The 23987-nt window shown below is 40.7% G+C and overlaps 1 long non-coding RNA gene across 1 annotated transcript; it reads right to left on the bottom strand.

Moving 5' to 3' along the window:
* Nucleotides 1–725: 725 nt before the first annotated feature.
* LOC120434747 lies at nt 726–3525 on the bottom strand. The gene is made up of 5 exons (XR_005609319.1): nt 3435–3525; nt 3196–3347; nt 2628–2715; nt 1000–1199; nt 726–746 (listed from the first exon to the last, which is right to left on the bottom strand). It is a non-coding gene; the product is annotated as an uncharacterized LOC120434747 (long non-coding RNA).
* Between the last annotated feature and the right edge of the window lie 20462 nt (nt 3526–23987).

Here is a 23987-nt window from a genome sequence, read left to right as displayed (position 1 = left end):
CACTTCATTAGATTTTGATAGCATGCAAATTCCCATTAACATGCTCTTGACATGGCACTATGGTACATCAATTATCTTTGGAAGAGAGCGCAAATGAATTGTCACAAAATTTACTATTTGTATGAGGTCAAATTAGTACCTGTAATGTCTTCAGCCAGTGCATTCTCTCTTGCCTCCATGTAGACCTTCTTCAGTGGCAAATCCTTGGTCATTTGAAGAACATTTTGAAGAACAGCAGTGAAGTTCTCGCTAAAGCGGCAACAGATGTTGTCTTGGCAGGGATGCATTAAATCAACCTCATCACACAACTGGAAATGAAAAGAGCAGAATAGACAAAAGAATGACATTTTACATTGAGGATTTAAACTTTTGACATGTTTAAAGACACAGACTGGAGATAAATGTAAAGTGCTTTAACCCTTGAACAAAAATTCTAAAGATAATAAACAGATTGATTAATCAGTTAGTACAGAAAATAATAATCAGATTTACAGAAAAAAAATCATTAGCTGTTTGCCCAATCATCTTAACAATTCTTACCCCTGCAGATGTCCCCAGGAATGGATATCTCTTTAATAGGTCCACAGTACACATTCCTTCAGCTACCTCTTGACGTCTCCATGCAAAGGTTTTTGTCATGCGGTCTTTCACCAGTGCTGTGTCAGGATGTAGCGTCCTGTGCTGATCATTTAGCACCTTGATATGAGCATCAACGGAGGCTGCATCTTCCCCACAAAGCACGAATCCTTTGTCAAAGCAGATATCAGTATTATCATAAGTAAAATCTGATAAGTTAATGTTACTCGAAATGCAGTAATTTGTACACCAAATGCTTTGAAAAAATGCAAAAATGTTGAATAGGAATTGCAAGTTGAGCTGACTTTTGTTAAATCAACTGTGAGTTCCTTTTTCTATGTTAATGTTATCTGTTAACATGTTTCTTTCAATTAATGTTTACTTTTAGCTTTACAGTGAACATAATAAGACTACATATGTTACCTTAGCTCTTAGAGGCTGAGGGTGTGAGGATTTACGAGAGAGGGCTTCAGTCTCTTCAGACAGGAGCTGCTGGATTCCTCTGTGGTCCGATGTTTCTGCGTGCGTCCAAACTTTTCTTTAACCCGGTTCACTTCTTCGTTGCTGATTAGGGGAGCCCGTTCTGCTTTGAACTTTCTCTTGAGTTGGCTGTGCCAGGTGTCCTAGTTGTTTCAAATGTATATAAGTAGTTAATTATGCTTACTTTATATTAGGGCTGGGCGATATGGCCTAAAATCAATATCACGATAAATTGAGCAGTTAACCTCGATAACGATAAATGGACGATAACCACCCCAAGTGCCAAAAAAACAAACGTTGAAACAAACGAATCACATGGTTGTGCTGCAGGTGGTGGAAGAGGTTGGTTGTGTTACCTTGACTTGACGCAACAGTCTTTTGCAGAGTTTACATTTAACAATTTTTGATCAATATCATCCTTGTTGAATCCAAAATGTTGCCAAACGATTGATGATGCATTTTTTTTTGTTAACAAGCGTCTCCTCTTCCTCCTCCACCAGCTCTACCTCCGTCGCTGCTGCTTCAACATTTAAATCGTCCTCCATTTGTTCACCCATGTCTCGTCTTGTTACAGGTAGCAGTGTTGCCAACTCCTCAGTAAGGAAAATCGCTATTGGCTGTCCTAAAAGTCGCCAGAAGTCGCTAAATGACATCATCGCCTAATTTGCATAATTGGTCATGCTAATATAATTGTAACCTACGTTGTTGAGAGAGAAATAACATTGTGTTAGAGACATAAAGTGAGTAAAAATGTCCTAAATGCATTTAGAATTTATTTAGAACTACAAATTAAATTTATTTTAGCAATTATTGTTTTTTTTAAAGTCAGAATTCCAACCCTGCTCCTTTATCCGGGCTTGGACCGCAAAAAGACCGAAATAGGCACTCTGGTGGAGTTACTTTGTGTGTGTGTGTGTGTGTTTATAAGTAGTTTTAAACCTCGTGATCCACAAAACAGCATAACAGTAAAGAAGAACTGACTGCGTTACAGTCAGTGCGGGAGCAGCGGCTTCGCTCATGCGCGCGATTCATTTGCAGTTCGGACGCATAGGTGTGAACATCGTCTGCCCTGATAGCAGCTGGGGAGGACTATCCTCCGCCTGTGAGCGCTTTGGTATGGGCGAGGTGCCCACGGCAGCACCCGCTGCTTGTTGAGAGTAAAAGCGATACCCACTTTAACGTCAAAAAGTCATAAATAAATCTCCAATAACACCAGAAAAAGTCGCCAGATTTGTCGCTAGTCGCTTTTTAGAAAAAAAGTCGCTAAGGGGGTCTGAAAACTCGCTAAATATAGCGACAAAGTCGCTAAGTTGGCAACACTGACAGGTAGTAGAGTCATGTGACTCCACCCGTCAAGTCTGTAACGTAGCACAGCCGCCTTAAAGGGACATGAACATCGCCAACCTGCACATGCCTTTTCTTTTTTTTTTAAATACCGAATTTACCGACATGGGCAAAATGACGTCGATGAGAGTCATAAATTTCGGTAACGATAAATTTTTGATATATCGCCCAGCCCTACTTTATATTAATATAATCTATAAAAGAAACAAAAAAGGAGAGGTACTCACATAACCATTTCCGTGTACATCTCTTAAGAAAGGATACTTCACAATCAGGGCTTTGATGACCTGGATGTAGTCTGAGTGGGTTGGGTACCTGTTTCAAACATAAGAAAAACAACACACAGTACACTGATTACTCTTATCCTTTTCTGGGGCTTTTCTGTTCTTCAATTCTTCTACTCATATTGTTATTACCGTAAATAGTATGTTATAGACCAATGTCAAATCAATGTAGCTAAAGTTGATTTTAATTTTTTTAAAAATGGGCGCGGACAAACAGCCACACCTCTCCCAAACTTCATTAATTAATTGACTGCAGTCCTGAATTATTAATTTACTCTTGAGCAAATTCAAAATGAACACTTTGGATATCATAGTCCAGACAAGGTCTGGAGACACAGGATGTATGGTTTTACCACTATTGCCAGTTCATTGGAACCGTGTGTCACGCCAGACTCGAACGCTGGTCTCCAGATTGGGAGGCAGATGGGCTAACCATTTGTTCTCTGCCTCTCGTACAACAGCAATATTAATATTAAGAAATTAATGTAATTATTCAGAAAGGAACCCTTACATTGTGTACTGTGACAGCATTTCATAAAGAGTCCCAATTATTTTGTTTCGGTACTTCTGTTCTTTCTGGACTGGTTCTTTGAGATCCAAGCGACTCTGGACATCTTGTGGGAATTTTGGAATGGAAATAACTGCAGGCAAGAAGGTATAGAACTGCAATACAGTAGGAAAACAGCATTAACTAGCCATTTTGCAAGCACTTAAATGCATATGCAAATTTAGACATTTATCACAACCTACCTCTGGTTTGCTTGGGACACTGGACCTTCAACTGTACCTTCAATGTTGTACATTGTTATCTGAAATATAAAGTACAGTATGAAATAAAAATAAAACCATTTTCAAATTTCTTTTGGGGAAATCCTTATACCGATTGCCTGTTGGCTGTAGGCATTATTCATTGCAACCAAAACAATAACCCGAGTTGTGGATAGAATAGAATCCTAGGCTATCTTGTCTGTTTTGCTGCCCACAATTTGCCTCCTTGATTTTGGTTTATTTGAAATTATAAATCGATCCCTGATCGAGCAGCTAGCTGGCATCACAGGTGTTTGCAGACAGTGTCCCTGCGCAGAGCTTACAGCTCTCATATTCGAAAATCCCACTAAGTAGGTGGAATGGTACAAATGTGTACCTTCCATTGTTTAAAATCCCTTTGAGCGGGAAACAAGTTAGATGCGATAAATTTTGCTTAGAAAACGATTTTGTTAATAGCTATATTTACATACTAGCACGTTTTGAGAAATTATTGATTTTCTACATTGTTGTACACGGTTAGTCACTATTTATTGATAAAACACTCGAATACGGCGGGCAGACAGACGTTGAACATTCCACCAACAGTCTAAATAGTCCACATTTGTATCTTTCTTTGTTTAAAACTTAGCTAACTGCTAGCTTTCACCCATGTTAAATCTAGCTCTTCGGACTTTTGCTAACTCTACTGTAAAATTACACGTTGTAATTTTTATAAAACACAAAATCACACCCGACTTACCTCTAAACCTTTGCGCCTCGTCGTCTGACACATCAATGCCTTCTTCCATCAACTTTTAAGGAGCTCCTCCATCAATAACCCCTGAGAGTCATTTTCTGTGTCAACGCTAGTCAGCGGAGGCGGAGCACTCATCGCTGCTGGCTTTTCAGCCTTTGGGATTAATGCATGCTGCGAACTTGACACATGAAAATACAACATTGTGGTATTAATGCGCAGTTGTTTAGAAACCGTTATGCTGTCTTGGCGAACTATATTTGTAACTTACAAAATGTAGTCACCGTAACATAAAAATCTGCTTGACATTTTAACTTCCAAAGAACCTCGGTTTAACTTGATGTTGCAAATTCCATAAAAACCTCACAATTAATGAACAATTCTAGGATGTAGTAAAAGCGAAAAAGTAAATGGCCAAACATAACAGTAAAATGATTTCACGTTTTTGAAGGCTACAACCAAGATTTAAAACATTAAAAATTATAACTGGAACTTAATAAAATGGAAATGGACCAGTTTTTTTTTAACATCATTTGGTTGTGCCTGCATGTCATTGTGTGTGTGTTTTTTTAATATAATTTAACATAACTTACACAAAGGTAGGTTACAGATATTCTTTGCATCATAGGATAATTTACGTACAGAGGAGAGGACCAACAGATTTGATTATAACATGTAGCTTTTATGAGCACACTCACATCTCATATGAATTTTACAATTAACCAGGCCCATCCAGATTTTCCCATGCTGACCCATTACCACATTCTGCCACTGTCACTGCAGTACAGGTCAAAATGGTACAGATTTGTACTTTATTTCAAATTGAACCTTTAAAGGGGCATTTCTGGACTTTTAAAGACCAGTATTGTACTTTTAAGGGAACATTTACAAAAAATGTACCTATAGGTACAAAAATGTTCTTCTCTCGTACCTCTATTTCTGAGAGTGTGGGAACAACATCGGACATCTCTGTCCAGAAGAGCGCAGTCCTGGGAACAGCTAAGATACTGCGCAGGACCCTCAAGCTCCCAGGCCTCTGGTAGAGGACCCGAGCTTGAAGGATAAACCACCCGTAGGGGCGAGATGGGTGTTATATATATATATATATATATATATATGTATATGAATAACAGCAGTGAGCTTGAACTCTGGGTCAAAGATTCAAGTTCCAGTTATTTATATTTCAAATCACCTTAAATCTTCACTCAAAGACAAATATCTTTGACAGTGTATAGATGTATCATATATAAGAGACAAATATTGTTCGTTTAATATGTTGGCATCATTACATTTGGCTCAGTGCTTACATATATATACATATATGCTTACTTATAGAATATGATGCAATATGTGTAAAAAGGAAAATGTACGAGCTGTGATAACTGTTTCTGATAGAATGAAGAGTAGACTGATATATGAAATATTCCTTTATTGGGTGAGAAAATCAGACCATGTCATAACTGCTTTAAGTCATACAGAATAGATATCAGAGCCTTAAACAGGCTGACTTCTGCTAAATGGGTCAAACTGGGCAGAAAGTCTACAAACACATAACATCCTTATAGAATATGATGTAACACTATAGATCAACTTACCTCAGAATATATAAAGCATATAAACAATTACAGCAATATGATGCAACAAACACAGCAGTGCTACTAATCCAAAATACTCAAAGCTTCATAGAACTGAAACAAACATTTATTTTTAGCTCCATTCTGCTGCTGATACATACTTTAGGTTTCTGAATATTAAACTTGTTGCTGCCTTTCATAGTGTGTAACTTGAAGGCCCTGAGTACTTTCTCCCACACTGAAAACACTGGGATGATAACATTATTTGAACATTACCTAATAAGACTGATTCAGGACAGACAATTAGTTATGTTAAACTTTCCTAGCAGTCCTTCACAAACAGGGAACAGTCTGTCTATTCTCTCCATCTGTCAGCTGCTGCTGGCTCTTCCTCCTCCTCTTCCTCACACACTGCTGAGTTTGTCCTGGTGGATCATCAGGGGTGCAAAGCCTCACAGATGATGTGCAGCAGTGGGTCCCTCAGTCTGTCCTCACTCTGGACACTTGCAGTTGTCACACATGGAAATCAAATGTGTGATAAGCTGCAGGATTCAAACACAAGTGTAACTTATAAATACATGTTCATACTTTTATTCCACAATCAGAGAGAAAGAAACAGAGAGAGAGTGCAGGACAGGCAGACAGGTGACAGTCTCAGGTGTATACACTGCTACAAAACAGCACAAGAGAAGGAGGATTTAGTGTTTGTGTTATTACGAGTGCTAAACAAGAAGAGTTCCCAGATGGTCCAGTGGACACATGTGTGACTCCTGTGATTAAAGCATCTTTCTTTCAGCTTAACGAGTGAACCGTCAGCTCGTTCAAACACACGTTAAAGTCCGTTTGGCTCGACACCACCGAACAGAGGCAGCAATATAACATAGCTAACATTAACAGTGCAGTGAATCCTGCTTGTGCCGTCATATTCAGGACTGCAAACCGAGCAGCATCACTGACTTTCAGCTTGTTGTGTTTGTGGATATATGACTGACTTTAATTATCCATAAAATCATCACATTCTCTGTAAGATTAAGGTCGACTATATACATATTTAGAAGTAAAGGCTTTAAAACCAAGTTAGTACAAACATCGCTAATGTCACATAACTTTGCCGACATGTGGCCAACAGTAATGTTTTAATGTTCTTAAACATTCGCACATAAATAAGTGACATCATATTCAGTACTTACTTTTGACATTTCACTCTTGCCGCTCCCTTCTGCCGTATTTTTGCGGCAAAATTATCCACACCCACCGCCGCTATGGATTGTGGGATATATGGGACCACAAGCGTGCACCGCACCACGCTTGATATTTGGGGAAATCGACGGCGCATTTGGAGTATGCATTTGAAGTACACTTTGAATTGGGACAGCCGTCGTCGCGTGGCGGTGACGTACTCGCACTTGAAATGCATACTTCAAGCGTGCATACCCTGAATTGGGACACAGCCTATGTGTGTGTTCACTTTCCTGTTCTGGTGTTTTGGGCCTGAAGCGTGCCCTTGGGTTCAGTCTGTTTGTGACCGTTGCTGCTGCTGTTCAAAGTTCAGTCCGTCCTGGTTCTGACCCCAGTTGGTGCAGTCCTTTCTCCAGTGTCCATGCTCGCCGCAGGTGAAACCTGCATCTTCTTCTGTGTTTGTCCGTTCTGAGGTGCCTTTTGACCTCAGTTGCTCCTTCTGTCTCTAGCACGCCCTTTTCTCTGCTCTGTGTTGGTCCGTCACTGCCCTGCACTGTTAATGCAGAGTTATCAAGGTCAGCATTCTGTTGCTCGGCCTCACTTTTCATCCGGGCTTGGTGGGCGTGTCGTCACAGCTCTGTCAGCTGAAGCTGTCTGGGAATTTCCCCCATGTAGTGAAACCAGCCTAGGGTTTAGGGCCCTCCGTCTCCGCTGCATGAGATCCCTTTCCTGCTGCACCGTTGACATTTTCAGGTTGTTGTGGTGGGTCCAGCTGCTGCAGCCAAGGCACACTGCATGTTTTTCCTCTCACCACATCTCTTATTGAGACAAGAACTAATTTAGCTAAGTGACAGAGGAAATGCAACTTTTTCTGGTTTAATTTCATTTCAATACTCATTGTGGCAATTTGGGTCATATTAATCACACACAGACCAGCACAGTTTGTGGACATTTTTTTTAAAATTACCCTGTCGAAACAGGAATTTTCCATTTTAGAGCATTTTGAAATCACAGAAAGTTAGGTCAATTATGGACAATTTGAAAAGGCCTTTATTTTGGAAGGCAACATCAGAATAACTTGATATTGATATGGTATCAGTATGGGGTTATATACTGTTGATCTAAAGTGAAATTACCCTGTGGAAAAAGAACTTTCCATTTTTGAGCATTTTGAATCGTTAGAAGATTAAGTCAAATATCTGCAATTTCAAAGGGCCATTACTTTGAAAGGTAAAACCAGACTAAAGAAAAAAGCCTAAATTATATGTTATTATGTTCTTAACATATCACAGCCATCACAGGAATCTTCCTCCCTCTGCTGCGCACAGGCTTCAGTCAGGCTGTTCAGGGTCTCCTGTCAGAAACGTATCTGGAGTGTTGAGGCGGCTTTTGTTGTGATTTGGCGCTATATAATGTTAAGGGTTACCCTAACCCTGCGCCAATTCAGTTTACGTAGTGATTGATGACGAGGGTCCATTCCACTAGATTTCCACTAGAGAGGGACCCAGGAAAGGAGCAGAGACCACTTAAGCATGAAGTGTTTTCAAGTGGGAGCTGGCGTTTTGTTACTGGACCACCTAGATGACATGAGGTTATCGTCTTATTTGTTGAGTCAGGGGACGGCTAGAGAGGGTCAGAGCGAAGGCAGTGGACCTGGGAATGGTTCCAGAGGTGACAGAGTGGGTTGAAGAGTGACTCAACGGAGTGTGGTGACCCTGTTTGTGAACAGGGTCAAAAGAGGGAGTGTGGAATAAGGAATATTTTACTGCTACTTATACTTATTATTGGCATTATCATTGTATTAATTAACATTGCATTAAACCACATAACAAGCATTTGTAATAATACATATAATCAAGAAGCAGGCTTGAGTGAAGGCCTGAATGTATTCAGCTTCTTATTGCATTTGAGTTTGCCTAGCAACAGGTGACGCAAAGAGGAGGACAAGTCCATGGGGACCTCAAAGGCCTGAGATCATCACCATATTTGAAAGAGGATGCCAGAAAGGGGAACTTCTGTGTCTGCATTTATCTCTTAAAATTGATCATTGTCTGTAAAAGAGGCAAATAATGTTCTTAAGATGCAAATTATGTGCTTGTAAACGCATGAGGGGGCATCATAATACCCTGATGTTATAAAAGCAATCTGAAGTGTATTTTTGGACGGGGATTTACGACTGATGGTTTCCAGTTTACATCTCCCCACGCTGCGTGTATTCATTAAAATCAATTGTTTGATCGACCTCTTCTGGACCATCATTGTTTTACTCTTGTCCTCAATTTCGGACCCGTAACAGGTGATACATGAATGATGACAACAGACCATATTAATGTTATTTTTCTTTAGATGGACAAATACTGTATACTAAATAAATACTATAATAATAAATAAATAATAAATAAGTAAATACTGTACTTTTGATCTATCAGTGTTTGTGCCATTTCAGATTTCTGCACACTTTTTTTAAAATATAAACTACATTGTTGGAGGACTTGCATGGATAAAAAGGCCATATGCCTGCAAACCCAGTATGCAGGTTCATCTGTAACATTCCTTGTGCCAAAGATCAACACTGTTGCTGCTACTTTAAACAAAAGAGCAGCGACATGGGTGCAGGTCTCCGCAACTCCGGCCATACAGCTGCAGTGGGCGGCTTCAACCTTGCCTGTGAGGCAATGCTGGTTCATTCAGTCTTTGAGAGTGTAGTACCTGAAACACACACAGACAAAGTTCATTTAAAGACAAGAACTTTAATGTGTTTAATCTACTTTCAAATCCATTCATCATAAATGTAACAAATAAAGTGTTTTTATGTGTCCATCTGTAGAACGCTGCATGTTATATTCTAAATCTGCCTGTTCTTTTTGTTTGTTTGTTAATCTGCCAGCAGAAAATGAACCTAAAGTATGTAATGCGAGGATGCAATCACTTCAAGATGGAGAAAGCATAAAGTTTGACTTGAAGTGACAATTACGAATCACTTAATATGATAAGGAGATTCTGCAGGCCATTGATCAATGTATTGTTAAATCCTCAGTTAACAACACTCGGTATATAAATGCTCAATCAACAATCATTTTATTCCATACTATTCTCATTATTCCATACAACACTTTTGCGCAATACATCCGGAAGAGAGGGTCACAGAAGATCTCAATGTGTCTGACCATTTCTCACATTCTTATAGCTTCAGGAGTCATAGTCATAAAACCTAAACATCCACATTCTTTCTCTCTAAGTTATGACCTTGGCTTCCTGTGCAGTATGTTCTGTTCTTCTCTAATCAGACAAATAAGGCCATGATCCTCTGAAAACTGTATTTCTTATAACACAGCAGTATCATGCATCATAAAACAATATCATTCATCCACATTCTTCTAAGTCAGGAGGCAAACTAAAACTACATAATAATTTCACAATCTTCAATTAGGGGTATAACGTGGCATATCTCACAGTATAAAACTAAAATATTTTACACACAAACAATGAAGCAAGATGTGTAATTAGGATTATTTATAATGAATATGACATAATTAGTGCAATTTCTTTAATCCTTCAGGACAATCGGTGCACTGAACTCACTATGTTATCCATCTAACTGTCGGATCAGCTGCACGCTGATCAGCTCTCTCTCTCTCTCCTCGCCGGGCGGAACTCATTGTGGGTTCACGCTCTCAGCCCACGCCCTCGAGAGATGAGACACCTGGGTCTCATAAAGACGATCAGCATTTAAACTAGGAGGCGACTGCTGTTCATCGCTGGATCGTTGTCTACCACGCGTTAGTGAAGTCAAGCTACAGGAAGTGTAGTTAAGAGTGTTTTCCTTTGTGCGTCGTACTTAACTACGCACAGAGCTCCCTGGATTTTCTCCCGTGTGATTCCCGTGTGGCAGTATTGGAGTGTGAGCCTGTGATCGTGTGCGTGGATGATCTGAAGAACGCGAGCTTTTCCCTGGACTTCCCTGGAGACCCTTTCCTCACTCAGCTGTATATAGCACCCCCGCACCTTCTTGTATTATTCACCTGGTGAATTGTAAATAAATCCTTCTTGTGAGCATCAGAACCACAGTCCTGCGCTTGAGTCCTCCTCCAAACCGTAACACTAACAGAGCGTCCACATGTTCTCACTGTAATTTCCCCCTCATGAATGAATTTATGCTTGCACTAATCTGAATGTTCGGAGGGAAATCAAACGCATTTTACTCGCAGTACTTCAAGCTACCTTTGTTTGGATGATGACGATTCGCGACGTGGAGGCTTGAAAATAGCCAAATCTTGTACCCAATCCTTGGTGAATTGGATGTGCGCCCAGCAGAAACTGACTCCGCAGACAAGGTACAAAAATATATCAGGCCAAGTCAACAGCAGTTGGTCTTCAGTCTCCACTGCACGCTATTTTTGCAAGTACACACACACACACACACACACACGGTACTCTTTGTTTGTATGTAGACGTGATATGTTAATGTGACCTCAATAAAAGAGCAGTGTTACGGGGAGCGGACGAGAGCAACTGGGGTCAAGCGAAGGAACGGCATTTGTCCAGTTCTCTCCCGTGCATAAGAAACATAAAGAACTTTGAGCTACAAACCCATCAACAACACTCTTTAACGAACAGTTATCCTTTTGGCCTTAAGGCCAACTGTGCTGCAGCCTTTAGATGCAGCTTTGAAACAATGCACTTTTTCATCAGCTGTTAAAAATAAAAATGATCTAAAGCATAAGAAAAGTGGAGATAACGGTGCGCGGGCAAGTCCTCCGACCTTGGCTCCTGGAAGTTCACAACAGGACATCCGAACCCTTTGCCCACCCTCCCTCACCCATTGGGGTCCTGACAGATTCATTAAACGGTATACTCCAACTTAACAACACCTTTGAATACAAGAAATTGTTAAAACCAACCCACCCAAACCGTATATCTGGAGGTAAAAGACACAAGAGAAACACATTTTTACAACCCACATCTCATGTACATTCAAACCCAGTGGCACATAAGTATTTAATCTGTCTGTCCAGATCCTCTCCATCCTCCTCCAAAAAGAAAAAAATGTTTTTATATTTAATGTAAACAAAAAATGCTTAACCAAAATGTGGAAAGGAAAAGTCACAAAAAAACAATAAAGAACAAAGGAAGGTGTGCATAACTGTTTATTTAAAAAATAAACACAAAAAACCACGACGTTTCGACCGTACACGGTCTTCTTCAGGTGTGGCACACAGAAAACTACTTGCTAGGTTAGCTGGCAATAGTTGGACAGGCAGAAATGTGCTCTCATCGAGTGCCGAGTGGAAAATGAGCTCCTGTGCGAGCTCCGCCTTTTATATTCTCCCCTCGGCTGTCTAAATTCCCATTCGTCTTTTTGAACTTATGTTCGGTAAAAATGAATTTTCTCTTTATTTTTTTAATCTGCATTATGTTTTAGCTATTTTTAAGCCAAAATTAACATATTTGAACTCTATGAAATTACTTTTAATGAATTTTAAAACCAAATTAATTTAATCACTGTTTTTATTCCCAATTTGTTTTTAATGCATTTTTAACTGTAAATAGTCCTGCAAACCCTATGAATTGTACTGATAAAATTGTGAACCCTGTTTTTTAGAATTTTAATCCAATTTTTCAAGAATTTTGACTAATTAAATTCCCCATTACTAATTTATATCATAATATAAATATGAAAAATCAAAAGGGTTGGGTTTAGGATTAAGTTTAAAAATGAGTTTGGGTGGGGATGAAGTGGTTAAGGTTAGGGCTAACATACAGGGCTGGGGTTAGGGTTAGGACAAGACAAAGGACTTTGCTGGGGTTAGACCAGGGGTGGGCAATCTCAGTCCACGAGGGCCGGTGTCCCTGCTGGTTTTAGATGTGTCCTCGAACCAACACAGCTGATTTAAATGGCTAAATTAGCTCCTCAACATGTCCTGAAGTTCTCCAGAGGCCTGGTAATGAACTAATCATGTGATTCAGGTGTGTTGACCCAAGGTGAGATCTAAAGGCCCCTATGATGTCATCCAGGAACTGAAGGTAAAAAAGAGGTTTGTGTCGGCATTTCTTCAAAGCACCTGCCTCCCATATTTAAAGATCAACGCACTCAAACTACACTCTGATTCTTTGTGTTTTTGATGATGTTCAGGTTGTCACTGGTTCATTAGTATTTTTTAGTTTTTTAGTAGATTGGCATAGGAGGGGGCATATCTGTTCCCTCCACCTGCAGGTACCGATTCCCATTAAATTGCATCTCAAGCAAAGCTCTAAAAGCTGTAATATCTCCTCATCTGGTCTCTGGGCATTTGGGTTTCAACTGAAGACATTTTGTACTGTGTTCAAACCTAAGTCTGTACTAATGTTCGTGTACAGGCTCTCGATGTCGATCGTAAACAACAGAGCATTGCTGGGTAGCACTATTTGTCTGACAACCTCCAAAAAGTGATAAGTGTCTTTCAGGTAGCTCGGATGTTTGGTGGAGAGGGGGCCCAAGAAGTGGTCTATATACAGAGAGACATTGTAAGTACAGTCCGACACTATAGGTCTGCCTAATGGCACCCAATGTGGTATTGGCCAGCTCCCTGGTTCTTTATGGATTTTCGGTAGCAAATATAATTGTCTTTCACGAGGGGAGGTGGGTCCAAACAAAAAATCCCGCTGTTTCGCGGTGATGTAGTTTTTTTTATAATATAACCGATTGATGATATTATAAATTAGGTTTTGTGACGTTTTTTGTAGACTCTCCCGTGTTGGCCTATCGTATTTAGTATTTGCAAGCTGTCTGTGTGCCTCCCATACATACTGTTGTTTATCCATAATAACAATTTTGCTACCCTTGGGGGCTGTTTTCTTGCAGCTCCCTAATTACTTCCTCCCATCCCCCCGTTTACTACTGGAAGAAATCGATGAAAAATATGAATGTCTGACTGTATGAGTTCCCTCACCTCACCACTAACCTGCTCCCATGTTGGCTCCCAGTGAGATGGTAAGGTAAATTTTGCCTCTGTATTAGTTTTATTTTTATTATTGTATTGTGAAAAATAATCCATGAGTTTAATTCTGCTGTGATATAAATGGAGATCCCTCGGTATGTAAATTAGTCCGTTCTGTGGGGCGAAACAATTCAGATAAATTTAATACATTATTTGGTACCAATCACACAGAATCACTCAAATCAAATACTGACAGCATTCACACAGTTAAAATCACTCAATATGCTTTCATACAAGTATTTTGGACATGCTGTTCATAATCAGAAAGAGCAAGTCAAAGATTAACAATTGAAACCTCTAATCACTCTCACAGCACACACAAAAATGGAAACTAGTTCTTTATGCTTTTGGACTGGATTGGCTCGCTACAATCCTTTTAGTCCGGAAATTTTTACAACGCTGTTATTCACTCTTGCAGGCCTGCTTAGAACAAAATGAGAAAAGAGAGCTGATTATTAGCTCATCAAAACACAAAACAAAATCACCTGACAGGATTTCTAGAAGTGCACTGTTACCATTTTAAAGTGCCCAATTCTAGACATGTCCATGTTTAATAAAACTTCCTCTATTAAAATAAAAACAAAAACAATAGAGGTAGTAGACAACACCCAGTAACTGCGTCTGTCCTTTTACAAGAGAAGAAAAATAAACCCATATCGGACAATTCTCCCCATCTTAGACAAAATCTGACCATAAATGTCCTTTTCTAAGTCATGTTCTTCTCTTCACACAACTCTTGGCCTCCAAGGCATAAACTTTGGACTTATAACCGTCATATAAGTCCTCACAGCGCACCAAGCATGGAGAAAACTCAACCTCAGTGCTTCAAAATTCTCACACAAGACTCAAAAACTGTTTCTGTCATTTATCTGCCCAAGGACTTCATCAAATGGACCTCGCTTGGTCCAGTAATCTTCAGCACATGTATATCACTGCCGCCAGTGCTGATTTAAAAACAGTTTCTTGTCTCAATGCACCCAGTATTAACTTATCACATGGACTGCAGCCGATCCATCAATATCAACACAATTGTGTATCCCCATGTACACAACTTATTCTTCACTTGTATCACAGCACATCTAGTAATATTTTCACAATTACTTCAACATGGTAAACATTGATTTTCCTTTAAAATCAATTTACCATTAGAACTCAAGATCACAGCTGACTCGATTCTCTGAAATCCTGAGTCAGTTAAACACCTTGCTCAACTCAAGGTGTCCTTTTCTCGGACTTCCTCGTCCGAACTCACTCTTTACCCGGCATCTCACCATTTGCTGCTTTCCTTTGTAGCCTGCTGCTTACTTGACAGCCTCATCTGCTTTCTGGTTCCCTTGTGCCACCAATGTGGTTGCTTGAGAGTATCCTTTGCATTTTATGATACTGACCTCGTTTGGGTCATCCAGGACCTTTCCAGTCCTCCCATTTCTTTCTTCTTTGAAATGTGAGCATTTGTTGCCGCTCTGAAGCCTGCTCTCTTCCATTGAGTGGGCTCCACGTGTGCTGCCCCAAATGCATAAGCTGAATCTGTGTATATCTTCGCTCTCTTTTCTTTAGCCAGTCTCAGGGCCCTGCTCAGTGCAATTTCTTCTGCTCTCTGAGCTGACTGTTGCCCTTCAAGTCTCCAGGTCTCTCCGACTTTTCTTCAGCTTCAGCTTTCTTGGTGCAGTCATGTGGTTCTCCTGACTGCATCGGCTAGTTGATTCTCCACTGTGTCATATGCAGTGTTGGGACTAACGCGTTTTTAAGTAACGCGTTACAGTAACTACGTTATTATTGTGGTAACGAGCACGGTAACTAGTTATTATGCCAAAACCAGGAGCGCGTTACTCGTTACTGGGATTTAGATAGGCTCGTTACTCGTTACTCGTGTGGTGGATATCGGAGCTTCCACAGATTCAATAACATTAGCAAGTGGTGGAGGCCAGCAGGTGGATGAAGGAAAGGGAGGCAAGAGGAGAGACCGAAGCAGCCGCCGGTCCGCGTGTCAGGTGAACTGAACTTCAGGTAAGAAGTTATGACCTGCAGTCTATCGAGTCAGATATAAACCAAGTTTAGGTGGAGTTTATTTTCGTTATTCTGACTTTTTCCGTACTGCGTGCTAGCTAGCATGACGGAGTTTCTATACAGCTGGGTGGGTGCTATGTTACTGATGTTGAACTTTATTTTGTTCATACGGTTAATTATTAGAGTTGCCAACCGTCCTTTAAAAACAGAATCATCTGGTATTCAGAGAAAATATTACGCGTTTCGTACTGAGGTGAAAAGGAACACAGTTTGTCCCGGACTTCAGCTACAATGAAAAAGACACAAAGCTGAAGCTGCACAGCTGCCTCTTCTTCTCTCATTCTCTCCTGTTTCTACTTCAATCATGAAACTGATCAATGATCAGCTGATCGGCTTTTCTCTCTTGTTTATTTATCGCCCACTTTGCGCCAGAAAGAGGAAACCAGCGAATGTTGTGCTAAACAACAGCAGCACGTTTAAGCTTGATCAGCTGTTGTTAGAATTTATTTCATATTAATTTCTAGTATCAGCTGATGTTTGCTGGAGCCACAGCTGTAAAGCTGCTGGTCATGATATCGGTTTGGTTATCTGGTGAGAGGGAAACATGCAGATGAAACCAGGAGATGTCCTTACTGAATCATCAGAGCTGAACAGGTGATGGAGAAACAGGTTTACCTTTTAGGTGGCATGAATGAGTTGAAGGAAGTTATGAGCTGTTTCTGAGAGACAAATAACACCAGCATCCTTTTCTATGTAGCTGACAGCTGGTAACAGTGCAGGGGCGGGTCTAGCAAAGTGTTGCGGGGGGGCAGGTAGGGCATTAACAGGGAAAGGGGGGACAAGGAAATACTTTTCCTTATTATTCTCATTTAAAATGTCTCGCTTTTAAAAAAAATAATTATCTGAGTCTTACAACAAACGATTGATAGATTGATACATATATACCATCAGAACAGTGTACATCACTGTCACAACAGTGTTTATTTTCATTCAAAGGCTTTATGATTTTTCCTATAATGGTGGGCGGTCTCTAGTCAAAATGCCCGGGACGATTTTTTTTGTCCCAGTCCAGCTCTGTATGCAGCTCATCTGCAGTCTGGTGTTACCTACATCTTCCTATTCAGAAGGCAGAATTTCCAAGTTCTGAGTACAATCAAAAGCACCACGACTGCAGTTTTTGTGTTGGATGTAAAAAGCAGGCTAGAATCATGGCGGCGGTCAACGACGGTCCAGGCGTGGGATTTCTCTCATGGAAATGTGCACATTATTTTTTCCTATGTATTGGTAGGTGGCACAGTGCACTTGTGGCAAGTAAGCAAGCTAGAAGACTGGCAATCTTGCTGGGTATCCAGTTACAGAAGCAACACATTAACAAGAGAATTCTGAGTAAAACCAAAGTTACTTTCCTAGTAACTAATTACTTTGAAAGTAACGAGTAACTTGAAGTAACTGAGTTACTTTTTAGAGAAGTAACTAGTAATATAACTAAGTTACTAATTTAAAGTAACTTACCCAACACTGGTTATATGGTACATCATTCAGGAGCTCCAGTTCCTCTTTGTTTATGGACAGAGTCTGTATCTGTCCCTCTAGTTTCTTATTTTCCTGTTGCAAATCTTGCAAAGACTTTAGGATGCTCTTTACATCCTCTTTCATCCAACCGGATATTCCTTGGCACATGATCATCCATTTGCAACACTCACTGTGGTTCTCTTTCAATGTTTTCATCTCTGCACTGGTCTTCCTGTTCACTTACTGGCCCAGTGTGTCTTCATTCAGCTGCTTCAGTTTCTGTTTTCACTCTAGGGTGAAACACAATAGTCAACCCAGCAATGTCAATACTGGATTCACCTGAAGTATGCACCAAGCCAACCACAATTATCAGCTCAACAATGTTAATCTTGCATTCACCTCATGAATGCACCAAACCAGCCACTTTTGGTGTAAACACGCACAAAGCTTGAAAATCACCCCCTCTGTTCTCTCAGTTCTTTAATTCAGCTGCACACAGCTGTTCACTGAGAAATAGGAAGTCAGCTCAGGCAGTCAAAAGACTGAGCAAATATAAACTCTCTGCTGGTTTTAAAATCAATAAAAACAAAACGTCAAGATCCACTATCTACAATTCAACATCCAGTATCTCAACACTGTATGTTGTCACAGAGATCACCCACTGTAATTCGATTTTCATAGACCCAAAAGTAAGCATATTATTTCCCTAATCACAAGTGAAACCGTGTTTCACCCAGTAATACGTAATCAAACTTTAAAGTGAAACCAAAACTCTTCTTTTTCGAAACTGAAAAGAGGAAGTAACCAGCACCCAATTCTAACTGCGTAGGCTGTTACTCAACAGCTCACACACACACAGAGACAGACCCAGGGCAATTCTTCCTGGATCATTTATCAACATTCAAACCAACACAGTCCGCACTGACTATTCTTCTGGACCTCAGCGGATCCACCAAACTTCAGACCACGCCGGATCTGTTAATATCAACAACGCTGTACACCCAGCTGATTCTACACTTCAGACCACGCCGGATCTGTTACTCCAGCACAATAAACACTGATTTTTTCCTTCAAAATCAGTTTACCAAGAGCCACAAAACCGTTTCTGACTATTTTCTGAAATTCTAAATCCCGTCTCATTCACTGCTGAAGTTCTAGTTCAATGAACACATGTGTCGCAGTTTAAAATTAAGAGGAAGTTGTTCACACCCAACAGCTGCGATGAATGTGTGTGTGTGTGTCTATTCGAACACAAGCTTTCTCAAATCACACAAAATATAGCATCAAAAGTCCTTTTCTGACTCCTATTGTCAGGCAATTCATCACCTGAAAATCATGGGATCCGACACCATTTCAAAACCTGGGTATCTGCCAGGCAGTGATACACGCAACATTCAGTGTCAAATCAGTCAACCTTGACGCCTGCACTGACTCAGAGTAGACTCAGAAATATTCACTCAATACTTCTCACAACCAGCAATGTTTCTTTACAGGACCACAGCAGATCCACTGACATTTATCAACATTAACTCAGTAATGTCAACATTTATTCTTCTCAACATTACTTTCTCAGAAAACCTATCAAACACTTGGCTTCCTGAAATTCTGCCTCACATGAGAAAACCTTGCACAACCCAAGGTTTGTTTGTCGCACCTCTATGTCCAAGATTACTTTCTCTATGAAACAATAACTTTCACATAAACAAACAAATAAACAAAACAGTGAAGAAGGCGCAGCAGCGCCTCTTCTTTCTCAGGAGACTGAAAAGATTCGGCATGAGCCCCCGCATCCTCAGGACCTTCTATCGCTGTGCCATTGAGAGCATCCTCACCGGATGCATCACCACCTGGTATGGCAACAGCACCGCTTACAACCGCAAAGCTCTCCAGAGAGTAGTGCGGTGTGCTGAACGGATAATTGGAGGTGAGCTTCCCTCCCTCCAAGACATCTACAGGAAGCGGTGCCTGAGGAAAGTGGGAGGATCATCAAAGACTCCAGTCACCCCAGCCATAAACTCTTCAGACTACTTCCATCAGGAAGGAGGTTCTGCAGCATCCGGTCCCGAACCAGCAGACTGAGAGACAGCTTTTTCCACCAGGCCATCAGACTGCTGAACACGTCATAGACACCTCACCCTCACTACTGGAACTTCAACATTATGCACTCCATACTGTACATTAATGCCACTGTTTTACACATACCTACCTCTGTATATTTTATATATCTTATTTTATTGTTTACTCTATTTCATTTGTAAAACATGTATATAAACACTCACACACACACACACACACACACACACACACACACACACGTGAAAAACATATTTAGTACACACATTCAGTAATGTATATACCTTTATATATGGTACATATATTTATTACTTTTAGATTAACCATTTTTATATTTTGCTTGTTGCACGTTATTGTATTTTGCACAACTCTGTTGCTTGTGAAGCTCGCACACAAGAATTTCACTCGCATGTACTGTACCAGTGTACCTGCACATGTGACGTGACAATAAAGATGATTTGATTTGATTTGATTTGAAGAGTTTATTTTTAATAAGACATTCTTCAGGTTGAATAAAGACACTCAGACGGTTTGAATATAATACGTGCACGGGTGAGGACTCTGGCGAGACCCACACTGAGTGCAGGCGACAGTTCTTTATTTATGCAAGTACATCACATTTCCTCTTTACAAGTTCCTCTAAACCAATGGTTGTGTGTGTGGGTGTGTGTGAGTCACATGTGTGTCTGGCTGCTTCTTCTAGGAAACGTGGTGCACTTTTGAACTCTTGTGGTTTGGGTGCTGCATCTGTTTCCTGTTTAACTTATTTGTGATGTAGAGTTAAATGTCAGCTTGCAAAACAGTGGAAAAGTTCAGCAAATCTTGTGAAATATATGAACACTTCATGATATGCTTGTTAATGAAAGATAATAAAACAACGAATAAAAACACATAAAACATAAAATCTTACAATCCTGAATCCTGCAGCTTATCACACATTTGATTTCCATGTGGGTGAGGGCAGACTGAGGGACCCACTGCTGCACATCATCTGTGAGGCTTTGCACCCTAATTGTCTGTCCTGAATCAGTCTTATTAGGTAATGTTCAAATAATTTTATCATCCCACTGTTTTCAGTGTGGGAGAAAGTACTCAGGGCCTTCAAGTTACACACTATGAAAGGCAGCAACAAGTTTAATATTCAGAAACCTAAAGTATGTATCAGCAGCAGAATGGAGCTAAAAATAAATGTTTGTTTCAGTTCTATGAAGCTTTGAGTATTTTGGATTAGTAGCACTGCTGTGTTTGTTGCATCATATTGCTGTAATTGTTTATATGCTTTATATATTCTGAGGTAAGTTCATATTCTGTTATGTGTTTGTATACTTTCTGCCCAGTTTGACCCATTTAGCAGAAGTCAGCCTGTTTAAGGCTCTGATATCTATTCTGTATGACTTAAAGCAGTTATGACATGGTCTGATTTTCTCACCCAATAAAGGAATATTTCATATACTTCATTCTATCAGACACAGTTATCACAGCTCGTACATTTTGTTTTTACACATTTAGTAATGTCAACATATTAAACGAACAATACTAGATTTAAGGTGACAGGAAATATAAATAAATAAATGCAACTTGTCCCCCTAACCTGTCAGTATTTGACACAGAGTTCAAATTCACTGCTGTAATAACCAGTGTTGGTCAAGTTACTTGAAAAAAGTAATCAGTAACTAATTACTGATTATATAACACTAAGGGGTTAGGCACTAAGTGCATGATATTGCAGCACAAACATGTATTTGCAAGATAGACTGGAATAAATAATGACGCATCAAATATTACATAGGCTGCAGTGAATTTCTGTCGATGCAGGTTATTGAAACTTAGCTTTGAAGCACATGTTAAAAGCACTTTTACTCTTGTATTTTTCATAAATACAAGAACTCTAGAAACAAAAACAAAAAAACCCCAATCACAGGACATTTTGCAGAGTTCAAACCTGCAGCTGCAGCGCAAACAACAACAAACACTGTTTGTAAACGTGTCCTGGAGTTTATGCAGGTGCAGACAGAGCTACTGCTGTAAGTAAGCCTAACAGCTTCCAGATCACTTCTTCAAGCACTGTCTTTATGATCTGGTCAGAGAGCAGGGACAGCAGCAGTCCTCTGTCATTGAAGAAAAGACATCTGCCCAAGATGAAGAAACTTCCTCTCCAGAAGATGAGGGGACAATCTCCAAAGAGGCTGACTGCATCACTACTGACTAGCCAGTGCCTGAATCCTCTTCTTTGGGATGGAGGTGGAGGCCAAGCAGCTGATGGAAAAGAACATAGGAGCATTTTCTGAGACCGAGGAGCCGGTGACTGAGTGGATCCCTCATGAAAGGAAAACCATGTGGGTCCCACCACTGCATTCGCAGCCTGAGATCTACTTTTGACTTTTTTATAACAAAGGAGATCTTTTAGCTGCTGTGCAAACCTGCACGGGAGGCGAAGGTGTGAGGACTGGAGGATTATAGATGAAGTGGAGATGTGAGCCTAAACCAGAATGCATGTTGGATGACAACACTGGAAGTTCTCAGGAAGTGAAAAAAAGGCATGGGGTTCAGACTCCAACTGACGGAGGAGCTCCGAGTACAACGTCTTTCCTTCGGTCATCTTGGCAGAGGAACCCCTCAGATGAAAACTGGCACAGGGGAAACAACCCAGAGCTTCCTCCCCGGCTCCTCCAGTTGCAACAGAGGAAGATTTTGTTTTCTGTCTTTGGCTTTCACAAAGACAATCTAACAAGGATAAAAAAAAGCAGTTTCACAGTGATGATTCTATTTATGAAGCACAGAAAAGCAAACCAGAACAACCTGGTCTAACGTAAAAACATGTTGCAGTCTAATACCCAGTCTAATAGCCCTAATAGCAACAAGTACCATCAAGCATTTACAGTAACTATTAATGACTGATTTGCATTACTAGGGGGATTTTGGACAGATTTTGTTCCATTAAGGTCCAATATACGGTTTTCAAGTCATGCAAAGTTCTTAATTTCATTGAAGTCTAGAATCTGATTAGTCTGCACCAAGAGTTTTGTTTCGTTCAGAGTTCCTTGTGTTTTGGATCAACCCATCAATTTCCTGCTGTGAATGATTATGATTAATCTGAAGCTCAGGAGCTGATGGCATGATGCAGGTCCTGAAGGTAGTAAAGGAACTCTGGACCATCACAGTAACAGCATCATGTTTGACTTAAACGCTGGTGTTTTTCTGAAATTCGTCTCTCACTATAGCAGACTCAGTTTAGTGCAGTGAGTCAGCACAGCTCTTGTGATCATCAAGATGTTTTTAGGCAAATGTGAGAAAGGATTGGTGTTCAGTTTGGCCAGTCAATGTTTTTGCCTTTTTGTCTACAACCTCTGGGATGGGCTGTGTTTAGTGGGGTCTCCAAATCCTTAGAAGTGTGTTTGTAAACCTATCTTGAGTGGCTCATGAGTAGCAGTTCATGGAAAAAAAAAATTTCACATAGGGCAGGGGTCTCAAACTGCAGTCCTCGAGGGCCTGTTTTCTGAAGCTTTTCCATGTGTCCATGTTACAACACACCTGAATAAAATTTGTAGGTCATTAGCAAGAGTATAGAATTTGACTGCATGCTGAGGTGTCCCCAATCACAGTCCACGAGGGCCGGTGTCCCTGCAGGTTTTAGATCTCACCCTGGGTCAACACACCTGAATCACATGTTTAGTTCATTATCAGGCCTCTTGAGAACTTCAAGACATGTTGAGAATCAGCTGTGATGGATCAAGGACACATCTAAAACCTGTAGGGACACTGGCTGGGATTGGGGACCCCTGCTCTAACCCTACCCTACCTACTCAATTAAATTTGAATAAATGTAGTCAGGACTGAATGACTACAGACCTGTCGCCTTGACGTCTGTGGTCATGAAATCCTTCGAACGACTGGTGTTAGCCCATCTGAAGGACATTACAGGCCACCAACTGGACCCTCTGCAGTTTGCCTACCGGGCAAACAGGTCGGTGGATGATGCAGTGAATATGGGGCTGCATTACATCCTGCAACACCTCGACCGCCCGGGAACTTATGCCAGGATCCTGTTTGTGGACTTTAGTTCAGCTTTTAACACCATCGTGCCTGAACTTCTCTCTTCCAAACTCTCCCAGCTCAGCGTGTCACCAGCTACCTGTCAATGGATCACCAGCTTCTTGACAGACAGAAAGCAACAAGTGAGGCTGGGGGAGATCACCTCTGAAACTCGGTCCCTCAGTACTGGTGCCCCTCAAGGATGTGTCCTCTCACCACTACTGTTCTCCCTCTACACTAATGACTGCACCTCCAAGAACTCGGCTGTTAAACTCCTAAAGTTTGCAGATGACACCACCGTCATTGGCCTCATTCAGGATGGTGATGAGTCTGTATACCGGCAGGAAGTTGAGCGGCTGGTACTCTGGTGCAGTCAGCACAATCTGGAGACATTCCCCAACTCTGCCCCCCCTCATCATGTCAGACAGCCCTGTGTCGACTGTGAAGT

This window comes from Oreochromis aureus, linkage group 19 (genome assembly GCF_013358895.1).
Source record: "Oreochromis aureus strain Israel breed Guangdong linkage group 19, ZZ_aureus, whole genome shotgun sequence".
Lineage (NCBI taxonomy): Eukaryota > Metazoa > Chordata > Actinopteri > Cichliformes > Cichlidae > Oreochromis > Oreochromis aureus.
The sequence above is the reverse complement of the archived record's forward strand: the minus strand, read 5'-3'. Positions and strand labels throughout refer to the sequence as shown.